Here is a 12,207-nt window from a genome sequence, read left to right as displayed (position 1 = left end):
AGAGTCCCTTGGACTGCAAGGAGATAAAACCAGTCAATCCTAAAGGAAATAAATCCTGACTGTTCATTGGAAGGACTGATGCTGAAGCTAATGCTTCAATACTTTGGCCAGCTGATGCAGAGAGCCCATTAGAAAAGACTCTGGTTCTGGCGAAGATTGAGGGCAGAAGGAGAAAGGGATGACAGAGGGTGAGATGGTTGGATGGCATCACCGACTCAATGGATGTGAGTTTGAGCAAACTCCAGGAGATGGTAAAGAATAGGGAAGCCTGATGTGCTTCAGTCTGTGGAATCACAAAGAGTTGGACATGACTGAGTGATTGAACAACAACAAATAATGCTATAATGAACAACATAGGGGGTACATATTTCTTTTAAAATTAATATCTTTATTTTCTTAGGATAAATACCTAGAAGTGGAATTGTGGAGTTACTGGATTGTGTGGTAGTTCTATTTCTAATGTTTTAGGAAATTCAATGCTCTTTTAGATTTTGGCTCCACCAATTTATATTCACACCAACAACAATGCATGAGGGTCCCCTTTTTTTTCACATCCTGACCAACACTTGCTTATGTTGTTTTCCCACTGTTTTTTGATGACTCCTTTGTTACAATTTAACATATATAAACATAGATTTATTTCTAAATTTTCTATTTTGTTCTGTCAACCTATGCATCTGTTTTTTGAATTAGTATGTTTTTGATTACTATAGTTTTGTACTGTAGTTAGAAATCTAGGAACATGGTACCTCTAACCCTGTTCTTCTTTCTTAAAACTGTTTTGACTATTTGGGGTCTTTGTGATTCCTTGTAAATTTTAAGATTATTTGTTTCAGCTCTATCAAAACTGTCATTGGTATTTTGATGGGAGTTGCAATGTAAACCTGTAGATTGCTTTGGGTAATAGGACTTTCTAACAATATTAATTCTTCATTCCATGAACATGGAATATCTCATTTAATGTTGACATCTTCAATCACTTTCATCAATGTCAAAATATCTTTCATCTCCAGAACGTTCACTGTGATTCAACTGAACTGAATCAAAGAAATAGTGTACTAACAGAGAACCACCATGAACAATTCTATGAAAAAGGAAAGAAGTGACACCAACTATCCACATCTCCATCATTCAGTCAGGAGAGAAATTGTGCCTAAAGGAGTAGGTCACTAATGGTATATTGGTACTGGTTCCCCTGCAGCTACTAATTCAGACATGTAAGCCCCCATTTAGTTTTTGTCCAAAGAGAGTCAGAGCAGTTCATTCAGGTCTTGCAATATTATGTAACTTGTAGGAGTGCAAGTTTGGAAAAGTCAGCACAGAATAATCACCTCAGTGTCTGTGTCTTGAAAAGATTATTATACTATATCAGAAGCCAGAACCCACGTGAATCAGTTCATTTTCTTCTAAATCCCAATCATAGAAATTGGAATTGAATTATAGTGGGGAAGTTAATAAATTGTATTGTTTTTAATATTCAATATATGCAGAGCTATACTGGGTTATTCCTGATTTAGTTTGTATTTTAAATTAACATATTACCAATAATTAAACTAAGTTCTCAAAAACAAGGACTCTGAGGGAGAGGATTTTTATTTTAAGTCACCTGCTTCTATATCCTTAGCACCTAGAAAAAATATCAGGTACATCATGGTTGCTTAGTAAATGCATGTTGAGTGAATAAGTACACCTAAGTATTTTCTTCCTCTTCCTGATGGAAGCGGGAGAAATTGATGTTTGAACAGCATTCTGAAGAAAATTCTATTGCACAGATTTCCACTTTGTTTCATTTCTTCCTCATTGCCTCAAAATGAGAAAATTAAAAAGAACACATTAGGAAACATGAGGTAAAATTACCACCACTATGGGTTTGTAAAATCCAGAATGTTTAAGGATTTTTCCAGCTGTCAGTAACAAAAATCCAATTCAAAAGATTTAATAAGCAACTAAATTATTGTTTCACAAAGCTGACAAAACCCAATGATATATTTCTCAGACATGGCTGAATAGATGCTTCTATTATATCCTCAGGGATCTGAGTCATTTTTTTCCTTCTCAGTAAAAGAAGGAAAGTCTTTTCATTGACTTTATTCTCTGGCAGACTTCAGGATATGGATTCAAGATGCCAGTGTTATCTCCAGACTTACAAGGCATTATAGCTTGAGTTTTCAGAGAAAGAGAAATGTTATTTCCTGATACATCACTCTGATAAATGTCCCAAGAGAACTCAGGCCAGAACACTGGAGTGGGTAGCTTTTCCTTTCTCCAGGGGATCTTCCCAGCCCAGGGATCAAACCCAGGACTCCTGCATTGCAGGCAGATTCTTTACCAGCTGAGCCACAAGAGAAGTCCAAAGAGAAATAAGATGATCTCAATATAACAAAAGTTTATGTGTACATACCAGAACCAACCACTGGACTGCTAAACCTGGGTCTCTTGCTGATCTCTGGCCTTGAGGCAAAAAGTCAGAGTAACATTAGCTTCACCAGCAAACTGGATAGACAAAGAACACTCTCAATCATTCATAGTACCACAAGACACTGAAAAATCTCATTTCTACTTTCTTCTCAGATTATGTCTCACCACAACTGTTACTATTTCTTTGTGATCTGTGTTCCAAATAGACTGACCTTATATTATTTCCTAAGTGCATCAAAGCACATTCACTCCTAAACAATTTTACACATGCAGGTCTATCTATCTGGAGTATTCTTCCTTCTTTTAACCTCTTCATCTTTATTAAAAGGAAGGATATTTATCTATCAGCCAGCCATTTAGTAATAACTTTCTTATGGAAGCCATGGATGGTTTTCTAGCTTTGGCAAAATCCTTTAACTCATGCTCCCTGCAAAAAAATGTATATGCTTTTATCCATAATTTGTTATTATTGTATATATTTACTTAAATTCTAAGTATTTGCTAACTTTTGGTCCTTTTACGTGCAGGAGGATAACATTCTAGACTGAAAATGATGGTCTAGAAACTTCCTGAAGTTTCCCCAAGCACATGACATACTATCTCTCTGGCACATAGTAAGCACTACAAGTATTTAATAATGAGTCAAAGCAACCATTAATTAACTATTGAATAATTAATAATTAATCAGACAAGCAATAATTAATAAATAATAAGTAGACATCAAATAATTAAATGTTGGTAATAATTAATTAATTATTGAATTAACTAGTCCAGAGGAACAATTTTTTCAGTAAAGGACTGGTTAAGAAGTAAATATTTTTAGGCCTGTATTTACATATTCTGCTGTGTATTCTTTGGATTTGGCTTTTCTTTCCCTGTTTGCTTTTTCGCAGTTGTTTAAAAATGTAACAAACACTGCTATCTCCTGAAACACACTAAATAGGTCACTAGCCAGATTTGGCCTATGGGTCATAGGTGGTCCACCTCTGCATTAGTATACTGGTAGTTATAATTGCCTCTTTAATTGCATAATTATAATGAGATTCTATCTCCAATTCTTTTGCTTTACATTTGTTTCTGAGATGTGCCCTTAATTTTCTATCCTACCTAAATACAGAAATACTACTTCCGCTCTCAGCCCTCAATCCCAGTCATATTGCTATGTTCTCTTTTCAAATCTATTTGTTACCAACTTTTCCTCTCTGCAAAATGCCTGTGCATTTCTTCTAATCTCCCGCTGTCTGTGCCACACTGTGTCTTTCCCATTTTTCAGCCAAGTGCACCTGCTGCCCTGGCTTCTTATTGCTGTTTCAAATTTTTATGCTGCATCATCATCCCTTCTGCTTTCTGCAGTATATAGTGTAATATTTCAGTAGAAGGAGAAGTGTTTATTTAAAATAAACTCAGTGAAACAGACATTCCTAGATTCTGACACCAGGGAAATAGCATGCCATCTGCCCTCCATTGGAGCTCTTTGCCTCAGGGACATAACGATATCACCCAGGTAAGCTCCTACTAATGTGTAGATTGTACTGCAACCTACAAATTGTGGTTGTCATTCTAGACCTCCTGTCCTTTTGCTGCCCTTAGTTCTATAGTACATTTTTAATACTTTTTTCTATTGTATATATAGTTTGACATTTCTTCCTTCCAAATGCAACAAGTACTAGTCTTGTGAATGGGGACCCTAGAACACCTCACCTATTATTTTCTCGTGCCTTCAGTCACTCAGTGTGGATTGCAAGATTTTTTTAGAGAAAAAAAAAGGGCACATTTCAGGTATCATTATTGCATTGAGGTTAACAAAACAAAACCAGAAATGTGTACATATCAATGTATAAGCATTTTAAACACCATCCCTTGTGAATTCATGATTTATAAAAATAAGTGAACATGCCATGTCTCACTGAAAGTGAAAGTGAAGATGCTCAGTCATGTCCGACTCTTTGTGACCCCATGGACTGTAGCCTACCAGGTTCCTCCGTCCATGGATTTTCCAGGCAAGAATAATGGAGTGGGTTGCCATTTCCTTCTCCAGGAGATCTTCCCAACCCTGGGATTGAACCCGGGTCTCCCTCACTGTACGCGGACGCTTTACCGTCTGAGACGCCAGAAAAGTCCACTAACTTCACTAACTTCAAATAAACAAACAAAAAAAGGAATCTGTCATCAACTGACTCAAAGAAGAATCAAGTAAACTGTGGCAAAAATAAATTGCTTCTCAGTGTTTACCATAGGTATCTATAAATAACACATAGTTAAGTAACTCTTCATCTACTATGACAAATGGTACATAAAGATAAATTTACATATGATAAACTGCAGAGGACTTAATTTGATGAGTTTCTATAAATGGTCTCCTGTATTGCAGGTGGATTCTTTATCAGCGGAGCCACAGGGGAAGTCCAAGAATCCTGGAGTGGGTAGCTTATCCCTTCTCTAGCAGATCTTCCTGACCCAGGAATGGAACCTGAGTCTCCTGTAGTGCAGATGGATTCTTTACCAACTGAGCTTTCAGAGAAGCCCATGACAAGTGGTACATAAAGATACATTTGACATACAATAAACTTTAGAAAACTTAATTTGATGAGTTTCTATAAATGCAGACACCCATGTAAGGACCAAAACAAGATAAAACATGTTTTCATTTCTCTAGAAAGTTCCTCTATGCTCATCTGTCATCAATCCCCCCCTCCACTCATGTTACCCATTTTTATTTCTATGTCCACAGAATTTGTTTTGCTTGTTCCTGAACTTCATGTAAATTGATATTAGAGTATGTATTATTTTGTTTCTAATTTTTTGGTTAACCATGATGTTTTGAGATTCATCCAAAGGTTCACTGTTTTCACGGCCAAGGACTATTCTATTGTGTCATGAAAATTGTCCATGTGTCATTACCATGTTGAAGGAATTTTGAGCCACCAGGTTTTGTCCATTATTAACAAATCTTCTGTAAACACTCATGAACAAGTCTTGGTAGTGGCCTTAGGAGTCTATTTCACTCGGTTAAATACCCAGCAGTGCTTTTGCTGTGTTATAGGGTAGAAATGCTTTCCAAATTTATAAGATATTGCTAAACACTTTTTCAAAGTTGTTGCACCCTGTTACATTCTCACCAGCAAATTTTGTGAAATTTAGTTGCTCTAAGTCTCATAAAAATTTGGCACATATAGCATTTTAAATTGTATCCCCTTTAATGGATTTGAGATCATTTAATTTGCACTTCTCTGATGATTAATAAAGTTGAGTAATTTCTCAGTTGCTTATTGGTCTTTCATATTAATATAGTATCCTTTTGGGCTTTCATATAATTTCCTCTATGCTGTTTTGGACAACTTTATTATTTTTTATTATTAGTTTATAGGAACTCTTTATATATCCTAACTATAAATATCTGACATATATATTCTTGGTGTGTTTATTCATTTACTTAATAGAGTTTTGAAAAACAGTGAAAAACTTTTTAAAAGAAGATTTTTATTCTAGAATAACTTAATATATGCATAAACATTATAAAGATAGTATAAGAATTTCCGTGAACTCCACATCCAGTTTCTCCCATTAATAACAAGACTTCACTGGTGGCTCAGGCGGCAAAGCGTCTGCCGACAATGAGGGAGATCCGGGTTTGATCCCTGGGTCAGGAAGATCCCCTGGAGAAGGAAATAGCAACCCACTTCAGTACTCTTGCCTGGAAAATCTCATGGACAGAGGAGCCTGGTAGGCTACAGTCTACCGGGTCACAAAGAGTCGGACATGACTGAACGACTTCACTTTGACTTTCAGGGGCGCTAGTGGTAAAGAACCCACCTGCCAGTGAAGGAGATGTAGGAGAAACGGGTTCAACCCCTGGGTCTGGAAGGTACCCTGGAAGAGGGCATGGCAACCCATTCCAGTGTTCTTGCCTGCAGAATCCCATGGACAGAGGAGCCTGGTGGTCTACAACCCATGGGGTCACAAAGAGTCAGACATGCCTGAGGCGACTTAGGATAGCATAGCATATTCATTAAAATCAATGAAGCAATATCACTGCACTGCTCCTTCTTTAGTTTTTCCCTAATATCTTTTTTTCAGTTCCAAAACTCCAGGCAGTGCATCTTGCAGCTGTGTCTTCTTAGGCTCCTGTTGGTTATAACAGTTTCTCAGGTGTTTTTGATAGCCATGACTGTTTTGAGAAGCACTGGTCAAGGATTTTGCAGATGGTTCCTCAAGTGGAATTTGTCCAATATTTTTCTCATAATTGTACTAGAATTATGTGTGTCAGAGGAAGGAAAGGAAAATAAAGTACTATTTGCATCACATCATAAGATACATGCTATCAACCAGACTTGTTATTGTTGATGGTGACTTTGATGACATGGCTTAGGTAATATTCATCAGGTCCCCCCACTGTTAAGTTACTCACACACTTCACCCTACACATTCCTTACTATATTTTTGGAAGACACTCACTATACACGGTGCAAACTTACATCTGGCATTCTTTGACACTCAAGATTTGTGTCTTCTCCTCCTTCTCCTATGTATTGATTTGATGATTTATTTTTATTGCTATGGATTCATGGACATATGTTTAATACTTTTGATTATAATATGACAATATTTTATTTCATTGCTAAAAATGTTCTATCATTGGTTATTGCAAACTTTTCCCATTGACCTCTATTTCCCTTTGACATGTTACTCTGTGTGTGTGTGTGTGTGTGTGTGTGTGTGTGTGTGTGTGTGTGGTCTATTACTTATTTATTTTAAGTTAATATCATTTATTTTTAAATCAGTTCTAGGGTTACAGAAAAATATTGCAGAAAGCATAGAGAGTTCTCATATTCTTCATTTCCACCACTACCTAGTGCTCCCTACTTTTAAAATTTTTCATTGGTGAGTTATGCTGTTATAATTGATAAGCCAATCTTGATACATTGTTAACTAAGCCTCATAGTTTACAATAGAGTTCATTTTTGGCATTGCATATTCTGGGTGTTTTGACAAATGCATAATATCATATATTCATCATTACAGTTTCATTAAGAATAGTTTTACTCTCTTAAATATTCCCTGAGCTCCATTTATTTGTCCCCACTCTCTGACCTGAACATTCACAAATTTTTCCCTTGTTTCTACAGTTTTTCCCTTTCTAGATCATCATACTGTTGGGATCATAAAGTATGCAGGCTTTTCTGATGCTCTTCTTTCACTTACCAATATTCATTTAAGATTCCTCCATGGTATTTTTTTTTTTAACTGTAGTCTTTTCTCTTTATCACTGAATAGCATTCTATTGGCTGAGTGTACAATGGTTTGTTTCTTCATTCACTTACTAAAGAACATCTTGGTTGCCTCTATCTTTTGGCGATAATGAATAAACCTGTTATAAGTTTTTTTTAATGTAGCTTTTGTGTAGAAATACATTTTCAGTACACTTGGATAAACACCCGAAAGAATGATTCCTATGTCATATGTTAAGCCTATCTATTTAGCCTGTTCAGTTCAGTTCAGTCACACAGTCGAGTCTGACTCTCTGTTACCCCATAGACTGCAGCACACCAGGCTTCCCTATCCATCACCAACTTCCAGAGCTTGCTCAAACTCATGGCCAGCGAGTCGGTGGTGCCATCCAACCATCTCATCCTCTGTTGTCCTCTTCCTCTCCTGCCTTCAATCTTTCCCAGCATCAAGGTCTTTTCCAGTGAGTCAGTTCTTCGCATCAGGTGGCCAAAGTATTAGAGCTTCAGCTTCAGCATCAGTCCATTCAATGAATATTCAGGGCTGATTTCTTTTAGGACAGGCTGGTTGGATCTCCTTGCAGTCCAAGAGTCTTCTCTAACACCACAGTTCAAAAGTATCAATTCTTTGGTGCTCAGCTTTCTTTATAGACCAACTCTTACATCCATACATGACTACTGGAAAAACCATAGCTTTGACTAGACGGACCTTGGTTGGCAAAGTAATATCTCTGCTTTTTAATATGCTGTCTAGGTTGGTCATAGCTTTTCTTACAAGGAGACTTGCTCCTTTTAATTTCATGGCTGCAGTCACCATCTGTAGTGATTTTAGAGCCCAAAAAACTAAAGTCTTTCACAGTTTCCATTATTTCCCCATCTATTTGCCATGAAGTGATGGGAACAGATGCCATCTGTTGAGTGTTGAGTTTTAAGCCAGCTTTTTCACTCTTGTCTTTCACATTCATCAAGAGGCTCTTTAGTTCCTCTTTGCTTTCTGCCATTAAGGGTGGTATCATCTGCATATATGAGGTTATTTATATTTCTCCAGGCAATCTTGATTCCAGCTTGTGCTTCATCCAGCCCAGCATTTCACATGATGACTCTGCATATAAGTTAAATAAGCAGGGTGACAATATACAGCCTTGACATCCTCCTTTCCCAATTTGGAACCAGTCTCTTGTTCCATGTCTGGTTCTAACTGTTGCTTCTTTACCTGCATACAGATTTCTCAGGAGGGCAATTAGCTGGTCTGGTATTCCCATCTCTTAAAGAATTTCCCACAGTTTGTTGTGACCTACACAGTCAAAGCCTTTGGTGAGAAACTCCAAATTTTGTTTTAAAGAATTTCCCACAGTTTGTTGTGACCTACACAGTCAAAGCCTTTGGTGAGAAACTCCAAATTTTGTTTAGCTTTGTAAGAAACTGCAAACTTTTAAAGTGGCTATAATATTTTGCATTCGTTTCAGCAGCAAGTGAGAATTCCTGCTGCTCCATATCCTTTCCAGCATTTGGTTTTATACATGTTTTGGATGTTAGTTATTCTAGTAAGTGTGTAGTAGCATTGCATGGTTGTTTTGCTTGTAATTCCCAAAAGATATATGGATATTGAGCATCTTTTCATATGTTTATATATGTATATTTGAGCACTGCCTTACTTTCTGGCACTACTGGATTTCTCAGGCTTACTTTATACATTTTCTGCCTAAGTCCTAGACTCAGCCATTCCTCCAGGGAACCCTAGTTCTTTATTAATGGATAATGGTATTAGAAACCAAGATCTGGGTGTAAGACACACTGTTACTACTGAGTGTCACTGCTTCTAAGCCATCACAGCTGACAGAAGAAGGACATTTATATGTCTATACTAACCTGTATAGATATGCATCTATATTGATTGCTCTATGTAATCTTCAATACATATGTTAAGCTAACACAAGTTCACATCAAACCAGTCAATCCTAAAGGAAATCAATCCTGAATATTCATTGGAAGGACTGATGTTGAAGCTGAAGCTCCAGTACTTTGGCCACCTGATGCAAATAACTGACTCCTTAGAAAAGACCCTGATGCTGGGAAATATTGACGGTGGGAGGAGGTGACAACACAGGATGAGACGGTTGGATGGCATCACTGACTCAATGGACATGAGTTTGAGCAGACTCCAGGAGATGGTGATGGACAGGAAAGCCTGGTGTGCTACAGTCCGTGGGGTCTCATAGAGTTGAACACAACTGAGAGACTGAGCAACAACCCTTGTCTAGGGGCTTCCCTGGTGACTCAGCGGAAAAGAGTCCACCTGCCAAGGCAGCAGACGTGAGTTCAGTCTCTGGGTTAGGAAGATTCCCTGGAATAGGAAATGGTGACCCACTCCAGTATTCTTGCCTAGGACATCCCATGGAGAGAGAAGCTTGGCAGGCACAGTCCATGGGGTTGCAAAGAATCAGACATAACCTAGCAACTGAGCACACATACACCCTTGTCTTAGTTCTAACTTCCTACTTCAAAAACTGGCTCTCACAATCTACAAGAGTATACTTATCGGTTCAATTACAGTACACTGTATAGGGGGTATCAAATTCATTAGCCATTACTTCCATGTAAAACAATTTTGTCAGCTAGAGTGAAATGCTTATACACAGTTCATTTTGCCCGTAGTCTTAAAGAATTCACTTATTTCCAAAATTACTTCTCAGTAGTTTTATCTTTTTCCCTGACTCCCTTCAGTGAGGTTGTTTCATATATTTGTCATACAAGTAGATTGTTTGGTCACATTCTGGTTTCCATTCTCAGATACTCAGAACTTCTCAATTATACTTCAAAATTTGCACGTATAAATGTTTTACTCTTCGTGCTATAAAGCCCTGGGATTTTGAATAATGTACTCTGTTATGTACGCACCTTTAGAGGATCACACAGAATAGTTTCATTTCTTTAAAATGTCCCCTGTGCTTCACCTATTCAAACTCACTACCACTCCACACTCCTTAAAACTGTTGTTCTTTTTATTATCTCTATACTATTACCTTTTCCAGAATGTCATAGAATTGGAATCATACAGGCTACAATGCACTTTTCATATTGACTTCTTTCACTTACCAACAGACAAGTTTTTGTTTTTGTTTTTTTGTGGTTTGATAACTTATGTGTGTGTGCTCAGTCACTTAGTGTTGTCCAACTCTGTGCGACCCTATGGACTGTAGCCTGCCAGGTTCCTCTGTCCATGGAATTCTTCAGACAAGAGAATTGGAGTGGGCTGCCATGCCCTCCTCCAGGAGATATTCCTGACCCAGGTATTGAACTGGGGTCTCTTACATCTCCTTCATTAGCAGGCAGGTTCTTTACCACTAGCACCACCTGGGCTATTAACAATCCATTGTATAAATATACTAAAGCTAGTTAAAAGAATGTGCATTCTGCTATTATTGGATGGAATATATACTATAAGTGTCAACCACATCTAGTTGATTGATGGTGCTAAGTCAACTGTATTGTTATTGATGTCCTGCCTACTTTATATATCAATTACTGGCAGAAGACTGTTGAAGTCTTGTATTATAATAGAGGATTTCTTTATGCCTCCCTCAGTTTAATCAGTTTTTGCCTCATGCATTTGGTGTTCTGTTGTTAGTTGCACAGATGTTTAAGGCTGTTATGCCATCTTGGAGAATGATCCCTTTGTCATAATATAATGTCTTGTGTATTGGTTTGTTTGTTTTCTGAAGTCTGCTTTGTCTGAAATCAATATAGCTATTACAGTTTCTTTTTATTAGAGTGTACCTGGTATATCTTTATGTTGCATTACTTTAACTTGTTTATTAGTCACCTACAGACAAATGACTGGGTTTTATTATTTCTTATGCATTCTGACAATGTCCTTTATCTGGTATATTTAGAAAATTCACAGTTAAAATAGTTATTGACATAGTTGGACTAGTATCTACCATGTTATAACTACTTTCTATTCATTAGTTTTGCTCATTTTTCCCTTTTATTTTTTCTGCCTTGTCTGGTTATATTTGAGCTTTTTATATTATTCTATTTATCTATTCTCTTTGCATTACAATTACATAACTTTAAAAATTTTTAGTGGTTGCCCTAAAATTTCAACTATACATTTTAAATTAATATAACTATACTTTCAACTGGCAATATTCCACTTCATATAAAGTACAAGTACCTTGTAACAGAGTAAAATTGGAATTCTTAATTCCTTCCTCCAATGCCTTATGACATTACTGCCATTCATTTCACTTATATATGCTATAGTTACCCAATATACTGTTACTATTATTCTCTTAAATACCTCTTAGATTAATTATGAATAAAAATAAAAGATTTTATTTTTCATTTATCCATTTTCTGACATTCTGCCTTTCTTATGAAATTCTGACTTATATTGTTTTCTTTCCTCTTAACAAACTTCTTAAAACAAACTTCATAACAAGTCTGCTCTCCATGAGTTCTCTGAGTTTTTGTTTGTCTGAGAAAGTCTATTTCTCTTTCACTTTTGAACAGAAATTATTTTTTCACAGATTCCTTGGTTGACAGAGTATTTTTTTGTTAT

Source organism: Odocoileus virginianus, chromosome 14, assembly GCF_023699985.2.
Source record: "Odocoileus virginianus isolate 20LAN1187 ecotype Illinois chromosome 14, Ovbor_1.2, whole genome shotgun sequence".
NCBI classification, from domain to species: domain Eukaryota; kingdom Metazoa; phylum Chordata; class Mammalia; order Artiodactyla; family Cervidae; genus Odocoileus; species Odocoileus virginianus.
The sequence above is the reverse complement of the archived record's forward strand: the minus strand, read 5'-3'. Positions refer to the sequence as shown.